The 14,518-nt window shown below is 42.9% G+C and overlaps 1 long non-coding RNA gene across 2 annotated transcripts; it reads left to right on the forward strand.

Annotated features, from left to right (window-relative positions):
* The first annotated feature begins 525 nt into the window (after positions 1–525).
* LOC137417141 (uncharacterized) lies at positions 526–11,973 on the forward strand. Of its 2 annotated transcripts, none has more exons than XR_010982389.2 (3): positions 526–583; positions 10,628–10,748; positions 10,872–11,973. It is a non-coding gene; the product is annotated as an uncharacterized LOC137417141 (long non-coding RNA). The 2 variants fall into 2 exon arrangements; XR_013622764.1 differs by lacking the exon at positions 526–583 and adding an exon at positions 9,823–10,376.
* The last annotated feature ends 2,545 nt before the right edge of the window (positions 11,974–14,518 follow it).

The raw sequence follows: 14,518 nt of genomic DNA on the forward strand, positions 1-14,518 counted from the left end.
TTTAAACTACATTTACAACAAATATGAAAACTATTTTCATATCACAATGTTAAATATAGAATATATAGAAGATAATGTTTAAAAAAAAATGAGCCCTGTCTTCTAATGGTAAAAAAAATCCTTCAAAAAATTCCTGGATCGGGAATAATATCCTGAGCTTCACCAAAAACTAATCAATTCTTCCTTATCCCAAGGGCAATCATCCCACCAACTTTCATCCAAATCCGTTCAGAACTTTTCCAGATATCTTGTTCACAAACACACGAACACACACACACACACAGACACGATCGAATGCATTACTCCCTGGCGGGAGTAATAATACATTATTGATCGTGTTTGAACAGAAAAGTATCCAAAATGTTATATGACAAGGAAACCCCATATTTATTTGTGAATTTGCCCTAAATTCCTCTTAATATCAGTTTCTCGCCCTCATATTTTCATTCATATATCAACAACTGATGGTCCAATTGCTACTTTTCTTTCTCTAAAAAAATACTCAATTGTTGCTGTTAACAGGCTCGTGGGTAAATGTGCGGTTTGGTGAAGGACGAGAATAGCGCAAAGAGCAGAGTCAAAGGTAAGCGATTCTAGATGAGCCTGAATCCTTCCAGGGATTGAGTCCTCCATTGTCCAAGTCCACAGTGCTTAAGAGTTAAGTCCCAAGTGCCGATTCCTCCTCTGCATTACCCATTTCATTCCTTCCTTCGCCCTGCATTGTGTGAGGCTGTACTTTTTACGGCATAGCCCATAGGGCAAAGCGGTCCAGAACAGTGTTTGTCCATCCGTATGTATGTATGTCCCCTCAAACGTAGACGAATCAGAGCTGAGGATCTGGTCACATGACAGGGTGATGTGATTACATCTGATGTCATTACGGCATACAACGGCTGACTCTCCACAATCCACCATTTTAATTCCAATTTTGTTCATGCCGAACATATCGTCGAACCTGTCATATATCACAATCGCCATGCTCTACCTTCACGTTTGTCATTCAGTATGAAGCACAAACCGATTGTTGAAATGACCATCAAATATCGAAAGCAACAGCGTTACGGCTCTTCCAACAATACGGTACAGTAGGTATAGGCCTAAGGCGTTATGGCTAAACTTCGGAGCGCTTCAGACAAATTAATCCCAGGTTTCTTAATACAGTAGTGTATCGTTTCAGGAGTATCGTTTCAGGAGTATCGTTTTCGTATTATTAATAATAATAATAACATGGTAAATATATTCCATAACACTTTAATCCCAATGTCGTGAATGGAAAGTTAATGGATTGAAGCGGTGTATGGTTCATGATCAACGATGTGCGGTGTTCGGCACTAATATTAATAACCGCGGAAGTAATGAATTTGTCTCGTTTTTTAAATGGTAATATAATTTTCGAAATAACGTTAACGTAACGTTAATATTATAGTAAATCTAATCGTAACACTATTCCCTTTGTAGTGACTGCAAACATACTGGAAGTTAAACGGACAATCTTCTACATATTAACGTAGTGTCAGTTTTGTGTCCATTACGTCATTACATCGATGATGTCATTACGACGGCTGACCACCGACCGACTTTTTCATTCACGAGTAGGCCTACACCAGCTCACTACGGGAGCGGCAGAAAGGGTCATTCCTCTTTGGGGTATATAGATTACAGTCAATCTATGGTTGGGCTTCAAGAACATTGGGTTTGTATTCATTTCCCAAGTTTCTTGTGGAGAGATCGCCAAGTGGTTTAAGCATTCGAGCAAGCACTCCATTCAAAACCCTTAAGGAACGGCAGGCTTGGCAAGCGCTAGCTAGCTGCTTGGTGAATGAGCACACCCACAACCCTTGTGGGGTATATAGATTACAGTATATTTTCGCTCTCTTCTGGAAGTACAACTTACCTCATGGATGTTGGGATTCCTCCAAATTTCTTTGTATTATGTTATAAGCAGCATTAGCGACTGTTTAAAAAGATAATCATGTGTGTTTGTGGATTATAATATTTTACAAGCCTGGCTACACCGCTGTTAGACTTTTGGTCTTGTTCAATTGAGCACATACAGTGCCTTCAAAAAGTATTCACACCCCTTGACCTTTTCGCATTTTGTTGTGTTACAGCCTGAATTTAAAATGGATTAAATTGAGATTTTTTTTGTCACTGATCGACACATAATACCCCATGACATCAAAGTGGAATTTCCGTTGCAGAAATTTTTATAAAATAGTGTTATGTCGGTTGGGTAGGGCATATATAAATCCAGGTAGATCTGCATAGGTAGGTGCTTCATCCGTCGGGATAGGGAATCTTGATGCAATAAGTTATGGAGCCCGACTGTCGGATTAGGTGTGTACCTGTGATCATACGAGGATGATCGGGTGATAGGTAGAATAGGGATACGGCTAACTCCCAGGTATGTCAAACCTCTGTGATTTATCCATTGTCCCTCATGGCATCACATCACATACATTAGTTAGCCCCATTAGCGCCCACATGAATTAAATCCACCCTCTGCCACAAGACGATAAAACTGACCGGAAGAGCAGACAGCAAGCGGCTGTGCAGTGGTACACCATGACGATCAGACATCGACCAGGCAGGCTGAGAGCCACGCCCAGAAGGACTCTTGATTGACAGGGGGGTCGGGGGAGCAAAGAGCAGGCCACCGATTGGCAGGGTAGGGAAGGACGTGTGATTGGTCAGGGGAAGGGCAGATAGCTTCCCCGTGATTAGTGGAAGGAGCGACACACTGATTGGCCACCGACGGATGGCGTGACACGAAGGGAAAAAAGCACTTGGCCAATGAGAGGAGACCAACGCGATCGGAAGATTCGAGAGGAGGGCAGACGTCACGGACGGCGAGTAAAACGTCTCACTGGCCGGCGTTTTCTCTCTTCCCTTGGCACGCTGAAATGTCATGAATCAATAAGTATTCAACCCCTTTGCTATGACACTCCAAATTGAGCTCATGTGCATCCAATTTCTTTTGATCAACCTTGAGATGTCTCTACAACTTGATTAGAGTCCACCTGTTGCAAATTCAATTGATTGGACATGATTTAGAAACAAACACACCTTTCTAAATAAGGTCCCACAGTTGAGAGTGCATGTCAGAGCAGAAACTCTACCATGAAGACCAAGGAACTGTACGTAGAACTCCACGATAAAATTGGGAGGAGGCATAGATCTGGGGAAGGGTATCAAACAATTTCTAGAGTGTTGAAAGTTCCCAAGAGCACAGTGAACTCCAACATTGGGAAATGGAAAAAATATGGAACCACCCAGACTCTTCCGAGAGTTGGCCATCCGACCAAACTGAGTAACCAGGAAAGAAGGACCTTGGTTAGGGAAGTGACCAAGAATAACCCAATGACCACTCTGACAGAACTACAGAGTTCCTTGGCTGCAGTGGGAGAATGTACTGGAAGGAAACCAGTCTCAGCAGCACTTCACAAATCTAGGCTTTATGGGAGAGTGGCCAGGCAAATGCTACTCCTGAGAAAAGGGCACATAACAGCATGCCTAGAGTTTGCAAAAAAGCATGTGAAAGACTGAGACCATGAGCTAAAAAAGTCAGTGGTCTGATGAGATGAAAATTGAACTCTTTGGGCTGAATGCAAAGCGCTACGTCTGGTAGAAACAGAGCACCGCCATCACCCATCTAATACCATCCCTACCGTGAAGCATGGTGGTGGCAGCATCATGCTATGAGGATTCTTTTCAGCGGCAGAGACTGGGAAACTTGGAAGGATAAAGGGAACAATGAATGGAACCAAATACAGGCAAACCATTGAGGAGAACCTGCTTCAGAGTGCAAAAGACCTTCGACTGCAGTGAAGATTTATGTTCCAACAGGACAATGACCCCAAGCATACAACCAAAGCAACACCGGAATGGCTTCAGATCAATAATAATGGGAAAGTCCGTGAGTGGCCCAGCCAAAGCCCAGACCTGAACCCCATTGAGAATCTGTGGAAAGACTGGAAGATTACTGTTCACCGATGCTCCCCATCCAACTTGACAGGGCTTGAGCAAATCTTCATTCAAGGAAGAATGGGAAAAACTTCCCAAATCCAGATGTGCAAAGCTGATACAGACAAACAGTCGGGGCCAAAAATATTGGCACCCTTGCACTTTTTTCAAATAATGCACCATTTCTTCCAGAAAATTGTTGAAATTAAAAAATCTGTTGGTATCCACATATGTGTTTTTTGGTTTGCAATGGAACAAAAGAAAAAGCTGAAAAATTACTAAGTCTTAGCAGCTTATTCCACACACGAATCCTAAAATGGCACGGACAATATTATTGGCACCTTTTAGAAGTTGTTAGAAATAATTAGATTTCAAGCAGTTAATTCTCCTTTACTTTGGAATTGAACTCACCTGTGGTGAGATGCAGGTGCCTGCAACATAAAAAAATCATCAATCAACCAGTTTGAATGGAGAAAAGGAGTCATTCTGCTGTGTCACTGTGTGTACCGCAATGAGCATGGAGAGAATAAAGAAAACCAGAGAATTGTCTGAGGAGGTCAGACACAAGATTATAGCCAAGCATGGATAATCTCAAGGCTACAAGTCCATCACTAGAGACATTAATGTTCCTGTGTCCACCGCATGCAATGTTATCAGGAAGTTTAAGGTCCATGACACTGCAGCCAACCTCCCTGGACGTGGCCGCAATAGAAAACTTGATTGAAGATTGCAGCGAAGGATTATTCGAATGGTGGAGAAAGCACCTCGATCAACTGCCAAACAGATTCAAGCTGACCTTCAGACACAAGGTACGACAGTTTCAACCCGCACCATCCGTCGCCATCTCAATGAAAGGGGGTTCTATGGTAGGAGACCCAGGAGGACCCCACTGCTGAGAAAGCGCGACTGGAGTTTGCCAACACTCATCTGAACAAGCCAAAATCCTTCTGGGAGAATGTCCTGTGGACAGATGAGACCAAATTAGAGCTTTTTGCTAAAACACATAATCTTTATGTTTACAGAAAACAAAATTAAAGCCTTCAAAGAAAAGAACACCTTCCCTGCAGTCAAACATGGAGGAGGTTCAGTGATGTTTTGTGGTTGCTTTGCTGCCTCTGGCACTGGGTGCCTTGAATGTGTGCATGGCATCATTAAATCAGGAGATTACCAAGGCATTTTGGAGCGCAATGTTCAACCCAATCTCAGAAAGATGGGTCTCCGTCGAAGGTCATGGACCTTGCAGCAGGACAATGACCCCAAACATACTTCAAAAAGCACACAGGAATGGTTCAAGACCATTAATGTTACCTCTTACATGAGCCTCGATCTTGTATACCAAAAAAATAAAAGACAAAACGCTGGACTGTTCTGAAGTGGCCAGCAATGAGTCCACATATAATTCCCATTGAACACCTGTGGGGAGATCTGAAAACAGCAGTTGGGAGAAGGCACCCTTCAAATCTGGGAGAACTGGAGCAGTTTGCACAAGCAGGGTGGGCCAAACTGCCAGTAGAGAGGTGAAGGAAGCTCATTAATGGCTATAGGAATTCATGGCTCATTGGCTCATTCATGGCTGGTTTAAATGACCAACAATGACAGGCAGATCAGATGATTCTGGTTTAAATGACCAACAATGACAGGCAGATCAGATTATTCTGGTTTAAACGACCAACAATGATCAGAATATTGTGGTTTAAATGACCAACACTGACAGGCAGATCAGATGATTCTGGTTTAAATGACTAACAATGACCGTCAGATCAGAATATTCTGGTTTAAATGACCAACAATGACAGGCAGATCAGATGATTCTGGTTTAAATGACCAACAATGACCGTCAGATCAGAATATTCTGGTTTAAATTACCAACAATGACCGGCAGATCAGATGATTCTGGTTTAAATTAGCAACAATGACCGGCAGATCAGATGCTTCTGGTTTAAATGACCAACAATGAACGGCAGATCAGATGCTTCTGGTTTAAATGACCAACAATGACCGGCAGATCAGATGCTTCTGGTTTAAATGACCAACAATGACCGTCAGATCAGAATATTCTGGTTTAAATTACCAACAATGACCGGCAGATCAGATGCTTCTGGTTTTAAATGACCAACAATGACCAGCAGATCAGACGCTTCTGGTTTAAATGACGAACAATGACCGGCAGATCAGATGATTCTGGTTTAAATGACTAACAATGACCGTCAGATCAGAATATTCTGGTTTAAATGACCAACAATGACAGGCAGATCAGATGATTCTGGTTTAAATGACTAACAATGACCGTCAGATCAGAATATTCTGGTTTAAATGACCAACAATGACAGGCAGATCAGATGATTCTGGTTTAAATGACCAACAATGACCGTCAGATCAGAATATTCTGGTTTAAATTACCAACAATGACCGGCACATCAGATGATTCTGGTTTAAATTAGCAACAATGACCGGCAGATCAGATGCTTCTGGTTTTAAATGACCAACAATGAACGGCAGATCAGATGCTTCTGGTTTAAATGACCAACAATGACAGGCAGATCAGATTATTCTGGTTTAAACGACCAACAATGATCAGAATATTGTGGTTTAAATGACCAACACTGACAGGCAGATCAGATGATTCTGGTTTAAATGACTAACAATGACCGTCAGATCAGAATATTCTGGTTTAAATGACCAACAATGACAGGCAGATCAGATGATTCTGGTTTAAATGACCAACAATGACCGTCAGATCAGAATATTCTGGTTTAAATTACCAACAATGACCGGCAGATCAGATGATTCTGGTTTAAATTAGCAACAATGACCGGCAGATCAGATGCTTCTGGTTTTAAATGACCAACAATGAACGGCAGATCAGATGCTTCTGGTTTAAATGACCAACAATGACCGGCAGATCAGATGCTTCTGGTTTAAATGACCAACAATGACCGTCAGATCAGAATATTCTGGTTTAAATTACCAACAATGACCGGCAGATCAGATGCTTCTGGTTTTAAATGACCAACAATGACCAGCAGATCAGACGCTTCTGGTTTAAATGACCAACAATGACCGGCAGATCAGATGATTCTGGTTTAAATGACCAACAATGACCGTCAGATCAGAATATTCTGGTTTAAATTACCAACAATGACCGGCAGATCAGAATATTCTGGTTTAAATTACCAACAATGACCGGCAGATCAGATGCTTCTGGTTTTAAATGACCAACAATGACCGGCAGATCAGATGATTCTGGTTTAAATGGCTAACAATGACCGTCAGATCAGAATATTCTGGTTTAAATTACCAACAATGACCGGCAGATCAGATGCTTCTGGTTTTAAATGACCAACAATGACCGGCAGATCAGATGCTTCTGGTTTAAATGACCAACAATGACCGGCAGATCAGATGCTTCTGGTTTTAAATGACCAACAATGACTGGCAGATCAGATGCTTCTGGTTTTAAATGACCAACAATGACCGGCAGATCAGATGCTTCTGGTTTTAAATGACCAACAATGACCGGCAGATCAGATGCTTCTGATTTAATGCTTGAAAAGTGTACCCAGTTCTACCCTTTCATAGTTCTTGTAACGAAACCCATTTCACAGGTCTCAAGGAATTTGAGAAACCACAAGTATGCACATGCACACGAAATTGTACAAAATGTCCTCACTGTCTATTCTTAAAGTATTGTTGAATCATGTAATTTTTTTCACATTTTGTTCTCGAATACTAATAAAGAGGCGTGCAATAAACATGCAAATAAAAAAACATGTTTCACTATATTTCATTGCTTTTTATCTTACTGGCAACGGTACCCGCCCTCAGGGCGGGGCTTCAATTGGGAGGCGCAAATGATTATTTATCGATTTATATAAACATCCGTGAAATATCACAAGCAAATCATCAAAATCTAAACAGTATTTTTAGAATTGCAATAAAAATACCACATCACTGTTCATATCGGTAAATATTATTCCATCGTGTTTCAAATCGTGATATCAACTGTCGGTCGGCTCCGCTTTTCTTTAGGAAAAAAATGGAATGATTTTGTACCTCTTCTTCATCTTCGAACTTCAGGATAGACGACGAATTTCAGGATAGACGACATTGCTGATAAAAGTTCCTTTTCTCTCTTTGAAGTTCTTGGCAAACAGTTTTATTTTGTCACTGCTGCCAACGCGACGCCATGGCATTATTCAATACATTCATTCATTCATTCATTCATTTAATGATCATTAATCATTATTCTTACGCTTATTAAACGTTTATTAAACATTAATCGTTCATTAAACGATTACGAAAATAAAAACGAAAAACATTACGAAATTACGTTCACACCGTCACATCAAACACGACCGTGAACACAAACATCGTCACAACATCGTCACAATGAAACATCGTCACAAACGTTACGTTACGTTATTCAAACCGTGAACACATGGAATATTGGAGAGCCCATTGCCCAAACGATTTGTTTTCTCTGGTACGTTTATCAAGTAATCAGATGTACATGCACGTTGATCTAACAGCCGCCATGTTGGTGCTCTCCGTCATTGCGATGCGAAGCGAACGTTATGCGGGAGTCCAAACCTGAGAATGCTGGAGACGAAAGCTGAAATTGGACAAACAATATGGCCTATTTTACTCCAGCGGATCCCAGGTTTACCCACCCAAAATATCATTGCGATCGGTTCAGCCGTTTTTGCGGTACCTTCGAACGGACGGACGGACGGGCAGACAGACGGACGGACATTTGGTGATTAAGATTACGGTGAAGAGAGCGGTTGAATTTGTATTTGTGCAAAAATGTGGTGTGTCTGATGTTGGGGAAGAAGTGAATGATGTCATGAAAGCATCAGATCAGTCTAAGGTAAATATAGCAGAAACTGAGATGTGGTGAGGGATACACCTTTTACTCGTATAGGATTGGTGCGGGTGATGGCGAAAACAGGTGTATGAGAGGAGATGGTGTGATTGCATGATCAATATATTTGAGTCAATGTTTGATGAATGAAGTGTAAGTTTGAAGACTTCATATTACACTGATGTACATGTTTTGTCGGCAGTCAGAGGTCAGAATAGAATTGCTCGTGTGGAAGTCCTTGTTCAGGACTTCCTTGTGATTGGAAGATTTAATAATGTGAGTGAGTTTTTACTCACAGCTAACAAATTGTAATTGGTGCTTGGGTGTTTTTTTAACAACGCAGAGTGTAACCGATACATGGATATTCTTTTGTTTGTTTACTTAGAGCTATTAAAATAAAATATTATTATAATAGAGCAAACGTATATGGTTATGTATATCGTGATGTCTATATGCGACGAAAACGTCTTCTTCTTCTTTAAAAAAAATTACCACCCTCTTAATTAACCCTCTTAATTGCATTACAGTTTTTTCCGATTGCATAAACACTAAAATCAAAAGTATTACACAATTATCAAAACCTTACACTCAAGGAGCAAAACATCGGCCCAGATTTGCACCACTATAAGCACAATGTCAGCCTCACACTTTTTGCAAAACAATACACACAGTGATTTGCAAAACACTAAACACACTTGTATACATTAGACACAGAAGTATATCATGATGTTGTAGCGACCCATGGGTCCCCCAAGCAAGACCAGCATCAAAATCTCCTTGCTCCAGCCGGTGACGTCACCGGCGGGGATCCGCGGCGCCAGAGTGGCTGGTCACGTGACCACCAAAGCGTGCCGCGCGTGCGGGTATAATCAGCTACACCTGTTGATCACGTGACCACCGAAGCACGCCTCGCCTGAGAGGCGTGGCTTTCGGTTTCGGTTTCTGGTTGTGCTTTATAATGCAGCCCGATAAACGGGCTTTTCAGTGTTCCCGAGTTGGTTTTGAGAATAAACATCTTCTCGGACGAGTTTGTGTCTTGCCCGTCATTTTCGTCCGTATCAAGCAAGAGCCCCGGCTCTTCAATGTCACTTCCTTGCAATTCCAAAGCACTGACTGTCAAATTACCACACCTATGAGCCAATTGGTTAAACACAGCCATCAGGTGCGCAAACACATGATTGCTTAATTGTAGACACACCAATCAGGTTTAAGCACTATAAAAATGCAGCAGGTGAGTTCACCTGTCTTCAACCAAAATGGAAGGAGTCAGAAGAAGAAGAGTGAGGGTGACAGGGGGAATCCACGGAGGAGGAGGAGAAGGAGGTAGAGGAAGAGGAAGACCTGAAGCAGGAGGAGAACGTGCTCAAAGAAGAAGAGGACCAAATTTATCAAATGAAATTCGCGCAACGCTAGTTGACCATGTCGTGAACCACGGATTGACGCTGCGGGAGGCTGGACTAAGAGTTCAGCCAAATCTTAGCAGATATACAGTGGCATCTGTCATTAGGACATTTCGTCCTAATGACAAGAAAACAGGTAAAAAAAACAGGTAAGTACAAGAAAACAGGTAAAAAAATATCTGTCTACAGTTACAGTAATCAGCTGCTTATTGTATGCACCATGTCAGCACTTTTGATACCCCTTCCTGTGACATTTTACAGTATACATGGTTACAGTATACATGGTTATGGTTACAAAACCATAAACATGGTTTTGGCCAATAATGCTATCAGGCTCAGAGAAATTCAAGCCAACGTTATCGGTGACCATGACCATGCCATTTTCAATAATGTCCATCAGGTCTCAGTCAACACTGGCACGCATCCTGAAAGGACATCAGGTTCAAATGAAACAACTTTATCGAGTGCCTTTTGAGCGGAATTCAGAGAGGGTCAAACAGCTGCGGCATGAGTATGTGGAGGTGTGTATTGTTCACTTTAGCACTGTGATGTTGCATACTGCACACGTAACCTTTTTACATGTAAATTTACTGTGTACTAGATCGATGCTGAACTACACAATCTTGTCTTTCACTGTATTTCAGAGAGTTTTACAGATGGATGCTGAGGAAATCCCGCATGACTCCATATACATAGATGAGGCAGGGTTCAACCTCACAAAAGCAAGAAGGAGAGGCACAAATATCATTGGCCACAGGGTTATAATCAATGTCCCAGGGCAACGTGGGGGTAACATCACCCTTTGCGCTGCCATTACACAGACTGGGGTCCTCCTCCGTCATGCCAGTATGGGCCCTTAGAACACACCTCACATTCTCACATTTTTGGACCGATTGCACAACATCGTCACAGCAGTAAACCAAGTGCACCAGATGCAATACATTGTCGTCTGGGACAATGTGTCGTTCCACCGCTCTGCTCTGGTCCAGAACTGGTTTCAACACCATCCACAGTTTACAGTACTATACCTTCCACCATACTCTCCGTTTCTAAACCCAATCGAAGAGTTTTTCTCGTCATGGCGGTGGAGGGTTTACGATCTCGGGCCCCAGGCTCAGGTACTCCTCATTCAGGCCATGGAGGAGGCCTGTGACCAAATCGACGCCGCAGCTGATGAATTCCATGAAAATCGTCACCCACGTGTGATTCCGTCACATTACCTGGTCTGCCTCACTGAGAGTAGTACTCGTCTGTAGCCATGTGACAGTTCTGGTTCAATACATATAATTGAATTCTCTCTGCTCTTCTTAGCATTCAAGATAATTACCTTATATGTTCAAAATTAGAGTGCACATGGTGATTCCGTCACGATGGAATTCATGAGCTGTGCAAGGATGGATCCGACATTCAGGACGGTTCTTCCCACGTTGTCTTGCCAATCAGGATATCGCCTGTGATGTTGATGACATTCTCTGGCTAGATCCAGCTCGTCGAAGAGATAATGTCTAGTATTTTCTGTACTGTATTTTCAGTTTTTTTCAGATTTTTTTCTTCTTTTTACTGTAATTGTAACCTGTACTGGATACAGTATTTTATGTTTGTCTGATATTTGCTGGGCTTACAGTGTTATGCACACTACTGTAGTAGCATGAAAACTGGGACATGTTTTGTTGTGATTCTCCATGTTGACATGTTGACTGATTTGGGTATATGGAGAGAAATAAATTATATTTTCATCAGTCTGCAGCATTGGTCTTGTGTGGTGTTTGGTGAATTTATTGTATATTTGCACTTTCTCTGTGTGCTTCCCTTGCAGTACTCTAATCACTGAGAAGTAGAATTGCTAAAAGTGTTTTAGGTTAGCAACAGCAGTGTGTAACTGGTTCAAACAGAATTAAGTCATATGAAACGTGTGTGTTTCATATGGTAACAAAATATGGTTTTTATAAATGAGTGTATAGTTTTTACAAGAGTGTTTCATTTTGCAAAGGATCTGAGGTGTTCTGCTACTTGTGTGTGTGGTTGTGTGAATTGTGTGTAGTGTTTTGACAAAATGGGCCCTGTTTTCAAAATCGTGTTTAAGCAATCGAAAAAAACTAAGGCTGCTGAGACCCCTCAGGCCTTTGACGACCCTTTAATTCCCCCAAAACCCTTCAGAACACCAAGACCCCTGAAGACCCAAAAAAACCCTGAAGACCCCAAAAACCCAAAACACCCCAAAGACCCAAAACACCCAGAAGACCCAAAACACCCTCAAGACGCAAAACACCACGAAGACCCAAAACACCCAGAAGACCCAAAACACCCTGAAGACGCAAAACACCACGAAGACCCATAACACCCCAAAGACCCAAAACACCCCGAAGCCCCAAAACACCCCAAAGACCCAAAACACCCAGAAGACCCAAAACACCCTCAAGACGCAAAACACCCTCAAGACGCAAAACACCCCGAAGCCCCAAAACACCCCAAAGACCCAAAACACCCAGAAGACCCAAAACACCCAGAAGACCCAAAACACCCTCAAGACGCAAAACACCACGGAGACCCAAAACACCCAGAAGACCCAAAACACCTTGAAGACGCAAAACACCACGAAGACCCAAAACACCCCAAAGACCCAAAACACCCCAAAGACCCAAAACACCCCAAAGACCCAAAACACCCCGAAGACCCAAAAAACCCCGAAGACCCAAAACACCCCGAAGACCCAAAACACCCCGAAGACCCAAAACACCCCGAAGACCCAAAACACCCCAAAGACCCAAAACACCCAGAAGACCCAAAAGACCCCAAAGACCCAAAACATCTCGAAGACCCAAAACACCTCAAAGACCCAAAACACCCCAAAGACCAAAAACACCCAGAAAACCCAAACCACCCCGAAGACCCAAAATACACCCCGCTCTGCTCACCAAACTCTCCTCTTTTGGTATCCATGGAAATCTCCACGCATGGCTGGCGGACTTCCTCTCTAGTCGTAGTCAACGTGTGGCCCTGAATGGGTTTCTCTCATCTCCTCTTCCTGTTCAGGCTGGAGTTCCACAAGGCAGTGTTCTAGGCCCTGTGCTTTTTCTGGTCTTCATCAATGATCTCTCTGACTCTCTTGAAAATCCTCTGTATCTCTTTGCTGATGACTCTACTCTCTGTCGCTCCATTCTTCATCCCTCAGATCGGTAGTCTGCTGCCTCCTCACTCTCTGCAGACCTGGACAAAATCACAGACTGGGCAAACAAGTGGCACATGTCTTTCAATCCTGACAAATCTCACACTCTTACTATGTCTCGCCGAAAAGACCGACTGGACAACCCTCCCATCCACTTTCTGAATAATCCTCTCCAAGAAGTTCTGTCACTCAAGCTTTTGGGTCTCTCTATCTGCCATGATCTTTCCTGGGAAAACCACATTTCAAATCTGGCCTCCAAAGCCAGTCGCCGACTGGGCATCCTCCGTCGTGCGAAGTCCTTACTTGGCACACCTGAGCTCCTCACCACATACAAGGCTTTCATCCACAGCTCAATGGAATACTGCTCTCCCCTCTGGGCTGGTGCTCCTGCCTCACACCTAGCTCGTCTTCACGCTGTTGAAACCAAAGCATTCAGAATCATTGGAATCTCCCGCGATGAAGCTAACTCCAAGGGCCTCTCACTCACTCACCGCAGGCAGGTTGGTGGTCTTTCCATCTTCTACCGACTCCTCTCTGGCCTCTGGTCTCTCTCTGGGCTCTGTCCCGCAAATATTCCTACAGGTCGCACAAGATCTGCCAGCAACCCTCTTATGGTCAAACTGCCAAAATCAAGACTCTCTGCTCACCTTCACTCCTTCATTCCTCTTTTCTCCCGCCTCTGGAACAAACTCCCTCACTCTCTTCAATCCCACTCCACCCTCCAGGTCTTTAAAACAGCTGTTCACCACCATCTCTTATCTTCCCCCATCCAAAACCTTGATCTTTTCTACCCCCGCTAATTTCACCCCAATTCCACTTTTTTGAAATACCAACTTCTGTCCTGGAAGTCATTGGTGTCCTTGTGTTTTATACTTCTCCCTCCACCCCCCCCCCCTTCCCATGCCTCCTCCCCCCAAGCCCTCTCCCTTCCACACATCTCCCTGCTCTCAAATGTTGTGTTTGTGTGCTTCACCTTCTCTCCCCATCTTGTTTTCCGCTTTTTGTGTGTTTTGTTTGTCTGGTTGATTTGTTTGTGAAGTAAATGTTAGCTCTTTCACGAGCCTCGATTCAGTATACAAAAAAAACCAAAAAAAAAACCCTGATGACCAAAAAGACCCCGAAGAC

The sequence above is a fragment of the Myxine glutinosa genome, chromosome 3 (genome assembly GCF_964187855.1).
Source record: "Myxine glutinosa chromosome 3, kmMyxGlut1.1, whole genome shotgun sequence".
In the NCBI taxonomy this organism is placed as follows: Eukaryota; Metazoa; Chordata; class Myxini; order Myxiniformes; family Myxinidae; genus Myxine; species Myxine glutinosa.